Source organism: Pinus tabuliformis, chromosome 6, assembly GCF_031772625.1.
Source record: "Pinus tabuliformis cultivar Carrire ecotype Pingquan chromosome 6, CPIR1, whole genome shotgun sequence".
NCBI lineage: Eukaryota > Viridiplantae > Streptophyta > Pinopsida > Pinales > Pinaceae > Pinus > Pinus tabuliformis.
The window spans coordinates 885,168,642-885,176,204 of record NC_142292.1 but is presented as its reverse complement, the minus strand read 5'-3'; positions in this window follow the sequence as shown (position 1 = coordinate 885,176,204).

The following is a 7,563-nucleotide window of genomic DNA, read 5'->3' as shown; positions in this document are numbered from 1 at the left end:
GGGGGGTCATAGGGGGTTTGAGGGGTGCAGGTAACCCCACTCTATGGGGTTCGGGGCAGCGCCCTGAAATTTTTTGGTTTTGGAACCTATGTTAGGTTGGGCAGACCCACCTATGATTTTGTGCATGATTTTCGCACATGTTTTTGGACGCGATGGTTTTCGGTCCATGGTTTTGGACGCGATGGTTTTTCAGTCCATGGTATTGGATGCTTCGACATGTATAAATATGTATTATAACATTGAAAGGAAAATAATGAAAAATCAAGTTGGTAGTCCCAGTTTTGGGATCCAGAGGAAAATCTCTGTGTATATATGTTTTATGTGTTATGCTCTCGCATTGTTTATTTTATGTGTTTTAGAATTCGTATGCAGGTAATTTCTATACAGGGTTAAAACCTACATTTGGTATCAGAGTTGTTTTGGCTTCAAGGGGACGCCATTGTTGCTGAGGGGTTTCGCTCGGGCTTGTGGTAGACCCTGTTCAGTGGGAGATCTGCGAGATCGATTATGGTGGTGAAAGAAGATGGTGAGAAGTGGAAAGATAGAGATTGAGAAATTTAATGGTCAGAGTTTTGAGTTGTGGAAACTCAGGATGGAGGATCTGTTGGTGGATAAAGATCAATGGATTGCGGTAGATCCGGGTACTAAACCAATGGGAGTGTACGATGAAGAATGGAAGAAGTTGGATCGGAAGGAAAAGAGCACAATACGATTGTGTGTCTCAGATTCAGTATTGCTGAATGTATCAGGGGAAGCTACGGTGAAGGCTTTGTGGGACAATTTAGGGACTTTGTACCAATCTAAGTCTCTAGTGAATAAATTGTTCCTGCGGAAAAAGCTTTATAACCTGAGGATGAAAGATGGAGACTCGGTGACAAAGCATCTGAACGCATTTAATACTGTAGTAAGTTAGTTAGCATCTGTTGATATTAAAATTTTAGATGAAGATAAGTGCATCAGTTTGTTGTGTTCTCTACCAGATTCGTGGGATAGTCTGGTTATTGCAATAGGTAGCAATGCAACTACCTTGTAGTTTGATGAAATAGTCTCATCCTTGCTGACGGAGGAGATGAGACGGAAAAATATGGAGAGCCAGAATGGTGATGCCTTGTCTGTACGAGGACAATCCCAGAACAGAAACAAAAATAAGTCATCAAGTGGGAGATCTAAATCTAGAGGGAGATCTAAATCTCCAGGAAAACCTATAAAGGTGGTGTGCTGGAAATGCAGAAAGGAAGGGCACTACAAAATGGACTATAAATCTAAAGCTCCTGATAAAGGAAAGGGATCTGATGATGCTCCTTCTGCAGAGGCGAAAACCACCTCAGATGAAGGTGGGGATGTGTACTTGGCTTCTTCAAGTACACATGTAGATCATGAGGCATGGTTGATTGACTCAGGTGCATCCTTTCACTTCACTCCCAATAGAGAGTGGTTCTACGAGTATGAGAAATATGATGGTGGTGATGTCTTCTTAGGGGATGATAGGAAGGCTAGAATCGTTGGTTGCGGAAAAGTAAAGCTGAAGTTGCAAGGTGGAAGGATTAGAACACTTCCAGGTGTTCTGCATATTCCTGCATTGGCCAGAAATATGATTTTTGTAAGCAAGATGGATGATGCAGGTGTAAAAACAGTGTTCGAGAAGGATACCTACAAGATGGTTCGGGGAGCACTGGTATTGATGCGGCGAGTTCGGATTGGAACTCTGTACAAACTGCAATGTAGCACGGTTGTTGATGGGTGCAACAGTTCTGTGGTTCCTGAAAGTCGAGCATAAAATCTAGTGGTCTCTCGAGAGAAGACCATGATGTGGCATCAAAGGCTTGGACATATTGGATAGAAGGGCCTTCGAATACTTCATGGTAAAGGTATGGTAGAAGGTATGAGTAATAGCTCTCTGGATTTTGATTTCTGTGAAAATTGTGTGTATGGGAAGTATAATCGGGTGAGTTTCCCCTCTAGTGGTAAGAGGGTGAAACATATATTAGAGCTTGTGCATAGTGATGTGTTTGGACCTGTGAAGGTTCCATCACTGGGTAGGTCTGTGTACTATGTATCATTTATAGATGACTTCTCAAGGAATACATGGATATATTTCCTTAAGAAGAAATCTGAAGTCTTTGACAGGTTTAAAGAATTCAAAGCTCTGGTGGAAAACCAGACAGAGAAGAAGATAAAGGTGATGAGGACAGATAACGGTGGAGAGTTTTGCAGTAAGGAATTTGAAGAATTTTGTAAGAAGTGTGGTATAGCATGGCAGAAGACTACTCCATATACACCTCAACAAAATGGAGTTGCAGAAAGAATGAACAATACATTGATGGAAAGGGCAAGAAGCATGCTCAGTGGTGCCGGGTCAGGACAGGAATTCTGGGCAGAGGCAGTGGAGACAACATGTTACTTGGTCAACAGATCACCTTCATCAGCGTTGGAGGATAGAACTCCACAAGAGGTATGGATTGGTAAGAAACCCTCTCTTTCACATCTGAGGGTATTTGGATGTGATGCATATGTACATGTTCCAAAGGAGAAACGAACCAAGTTGGATAGTAAGTCTGAAAAGTGCATCTTTATTGGGTATAAGGATGGTTTAAAAGGTTATAAGCTTTGGAATCCAGTAACAAGGAAGGTTGTGTATAGTCGAGATGTGGTGTTCGGAGAGGTGAAAGATGTTATTAAATATGAAGTCCAACCAAAGGAACCTGAGAAGATAGAGTTTGAGCTAAAGGAGGAAGAATCAGACTCTACAACAGAGGAGGAATCAGAAGATGAAGAGCCACAAACTCTGGGTGTGAGAAGATCAGTTCGAGAAAGAAGGCAGCCAGAAAGGTATAGTCCATCTGATTTCTATTCAAATTTTGCTTTATCTATTATTGATGATGATCCCAGAACTGTGAAGGAAGCAGTAGATTCAGAGGATGGAAAACTCTAGAAAGAGGGCATGGTTGATGAAATGGCATATTTGCACAAAAATGAGGCTTGGGATCTGGTGGAGTTGAAGGCTGGAAGGAAACCCATTGGCAACAAATGGGTGTTCAAGAAGAAGACAAATGCAGAAGGAAAGGTGGAGAAATACAAAGCTCAATTGGTAGCAAAAGGTTATTCCCAGGTGCCGAGAATTGATTTTGGTGATATTTTTTCTCCTATTGCCAAGGTAACTTCTATTAGATTACTTTTATCTGTTGCTGCTACTTTTGATTTTGAGGTAGAACAAATGGATGTGAAGATAACATTTCTTCATGGGGATATGGACAAGGAAATCTACATGAAGCAACCTGAAGGCTTTGCGGTGAAGGGTAAGAAAGAACTGGTATGCAAGTTAAAGAAGTCTTTGTATGGGTTAAAACAGTCACCAAGGATGTGGTATCAGAAATTTGATACATTTATATGGGGACTTGGCTTCACCAGAAGCAAAGCAAATCACAGTGTGTATTTTAAATTAATTGGTGACCGTGTTATTTATTTGGTCTTGTATGTGGACGATATGTTGATGTTTGGAAATGACAAAGAAAATTATCCGGGATTTGAAGACCCAATTGTCCTCCAAATTCGACATGAAATATCTTGGTGTTGCAAACTATATTTTGGGCATGGAAATTAAAAGAGATCAGGCAAAGAGGAAGCTCTGGTTAAACCAAAGGAAGTATGTCGAGACAATATTACAGAGATTTAATATGCAGGATAGTAAACCGGTGAAGGTTCCTATTCCTGTAGGTGTAAAGTTATCTGCTGAACAGTGTCCCAAGACACAAGAAGAGGAAGAGGACATGTCTCGTGTTCCATATGCAAGTGCAGTCAATAGCCTGATGTATGCGATGGTCTGTACTAGACCAGACATTGCACATGCAGTGGGAGTATTGAGCATGTTTATGTCGAAACCAGGGAAGGAGCACTGGACAGTAGTGAAGCGGGTTTTCAGGTATTTGCGTGGCACTAGTTATTATGGTTTGTGCTAACAAGGAAGACCAGGATTAGACAGAGTGTTGGATATTCGTGGCTTTGTTGATGCAGACTGGGCTGGAGATCTGGATCACAGAAGATCTACAAGTGGGTATGTGTTTAACCTATTTGGAGGTGCAGTCAGTTGGATGAGTAAGAAACAATCTATAGTGGCACTATCAACTACAGAGGCAGAATACATGGCAGCCACTCATGCAAGCAAGGAAGCAGTTTGGTTGCAGAGATTGCATTCAAGTATGGGGTTAGTACAGGGAGCTACAAGGATAGACTGTGACAGTCAAAGTGCAATTTTCTTGGCAAAAGCCCCTGCATATCATTCAAAGATAAAGCACATTGATGTTCAGTATCACTTTGTGAGGGATATGATAGAAGACAAAAATGTGTTGCTGGTAAAGGTGGACACTTTGAAGAATACTGCCGCTGCATTGACAAAATCTGTGAGCTTTGAGAAGTTCTCTTGGTGTAGAGAAAAAATGGGCGTTGCAAGGCTGGATAAATGACTAAGCTCTCTTGTGGCCCCCTGTGGAAAGGAAACAACAAGTGGGAGAATGTTGGGTTATGTTATATTCTTTCCAAGACTAGCCCACGTAGTTAAACGGGGGGTGAAGCCCCCCCTTCATTGCACCGATTGCGTAGCGGGGGGGTCATAGGGGATTTGAGGGGTGCAGGTAACCCCACTCTATGGGGTCCAGGGCAGCGCCCTAGAAAAATTTGGTTTTGGAACCTATGTTAGGTTGGGCAGACCCACCTATGGTTTTATGCATTATTTTCGCACATGTTTTTGGACGCGATGGTTTTCGGTCTATGGTTTTGCACGCGATGGTTTTTTGGTCCATGGTATTAGATGCTTTGACATGTATAAATATGTATTATAACATTGAAAGGAAAATAATGAAAAATCAAGTTGGTAGTCCCGGTTTTGGGATCCAGGGGAAAATCTCTGTGTATATGTGTTTTATGTGTTATGCTCTCGCATTGTTTATTTTATGTGTTTTAGAATTCGTATGTAGGTAATTTCTGTACGGGGTTAAAACCTACACTTCTAACCCTTATTCCTACCCAGAATTTCCCTTAAGGACTACGGCTGTACTTTAGTGAAAGGATCTCCCTCCATGCTGTAATGTGTGGGCAGTTTCTAGCCCTTAACAAAGACTGGCCTCCCTGTTAAGACAACAGCTGTCTTACAACCCTTCAAACTTCCTGTAGTAGCCTCTTTTGAGGGTTGTCCCAACACAACACACCATCAAACAATCCCTTCCTCCTACGGCCCTCCAACAAGGCACTGCGACCTTCACTCGAGCATCTCGGTGCTATTGAAATACCTTCAAAAAAGGCCTACGAAGAGCCTCCTCAACTTGGCCTAACCTTTAGCACTTCGGTGCTTGAGACATCCTTGTTCTTGAACCTATTTGCACCCTCAAACATCCCTCAATCCAATCCGCACTCCCCATAGCATCTCGACCTCCAATCTGGGCTCTCCACACTATCCTGAGGTAACCTTACCACGTTGTCTCAAGTCCTCTTCTTGATGCGGCTAGGGCACACAAGTATCTCTCTCCACCGACTCGTTCTTGTGAGGCAAGTATTGCTGTCATTTGGATGATCAAAATGAGACCTTACATCTCCTATATATAGCCTTTCAAGGCCTCCACGAAAACAAATTGAACCGACACATATAATTGTGATTTAATTCAAGTCGACCTACTTGAAAAATCCATAATTACCATGTCAACTTCAAAATTCATTTTCTCCCAAATAACAACTCGGATTTAGAAAATTTTCAATGCATTGGAATCGTGTTTCCGAGCACTATCATCCTCATCCATCACATGCTGTGAAATCATCATGGTTTTGTCCCAAAACATGATGGGTTCCAAAACCCCCAAGCTTGGTCCTCAAGCCCACAAGACCATTTGTGGCGCTTTGACCTCCAACCCTCGAATGTTAGGGTTTGGAGTACCTCCCAAGCTACACAAAAATCAACACAAGAAACAAAATTAGCTAAGTGTTGGCGAAGGTCAGCTTGTGAGGCAGTGAGATAGATTATGATTTTGTAGAGATTGTTCAGGTTCAACAAACATTGTATTTCTTCTCTATTTTCTGATCTAATGCAATATATAGATAGGAAGGGTTTTGAGCAGCAAGCTTTCCCCTTAGAAAAATATATGAGAATATGAGATTGAATCTTGTCTCATGTTTATGTTGTGATTTCTCAATCGATTAAATTTCTTTCTAATCATGAGTAGAGTAGATTCCAGTCTTCTGTTTTAGTAAATTACATTAGCAGTTTTGAATCTACAAGGAATTTCTACATGGTATCATAGCTAGATTTGTAGAAATTTCTACATGGTATCATAGCAGGAAAAACTATCAAATCAGAATTCACATTAGATCGGGAATTTTGAATTGCAGTTTGATGGAGCTCTAGTTCAGGGTAGATCCAGAAGACCCTATGTGCAGACTTCTTAATGGAGCTAAAAGGCTACTAGTGGGCATATCAGTGAGGCAATGTTTAGTGACACAAAAATGATTTGTGATAATTGACATTGGTAGATTAAGGATCAGAAATATTTCTCACAGGGTGTTCGAAAATCAGAGGGACCATAGTTTTAGAGGGAGCATCTGTATGGAAGCTAGTACTTCAGGATATGGGGAGATCATACTTATTATTGCATTAGTTGCAGCAACAATGTAGAAGTAGCAGTTGATCATTCGTAATAGTAGTATGAGTGGATCAAATTTATCCATACATGCAACTATACCTCCAGGAGTGAGGTGGAACGATGTAGATCCTTGTCCAAGAGCTGCAGAAATTTGGGCGGGGTTTGTGGAGGTGTGTTTGTCTCATGTATCATTAGCCTTTCTATATGGGCCCACAATATTTAGTAGCATGAGGATCAATGTCAGTTAGATATTGATGAGTTCATAGGAGTTTTGACAATAGAGCAGGAGGCTCAGTAATAGAGTCAACAACAACACATTTTTCCTAGTGGACAGTTGCAGACACAGTTGATTCATTTTATTTTTTATGCTTTTCCACTGCAAATGTTGAAGTAGCAATAACAAAAGTGAGAGGTCTTGCATGCAATACATTCCAAAGGTGTTGGATCAGGGAAGAAGTGAATCCCTTTCTAGTTGAGAGGGAGTGTTGAAAATGCAACAAGAAAATCCTAACTAAATTTTCCCTTGAATTAAATTAGGAGGAAAATGTAATTCCACATCACAAGACAACTTGTACAAGTTAAATAGGTTAATTTTCTTAGTTGGTTTAGTTAATTTGATTTGAGGGCCTAACTTGAGTCATTTAGAGTGGTTCCTGTTGGCTTAGGGGGTCCTGACCCAGGTTCAAAGTTAGTTGCACCAGACAAATCCTTACACTACTTGCACTTTCGGCATCAATCCGCAGTGCGTGGACTGAAGTCTCATCTACAACAGTATGGGGGGATGCTAGAACCAAGTTTTCGCACCCAGAGGTCAGTGTGATTTCCTTTTATGACCGAGATCTGCCTCTGCACAGATCCATAAGCCCTTACAACCTATCACTGTAACTTCCCTTAAGTGGCCTCTAGACCTCCGCGAAGGTCTATGACCGGCTGTTGCAGA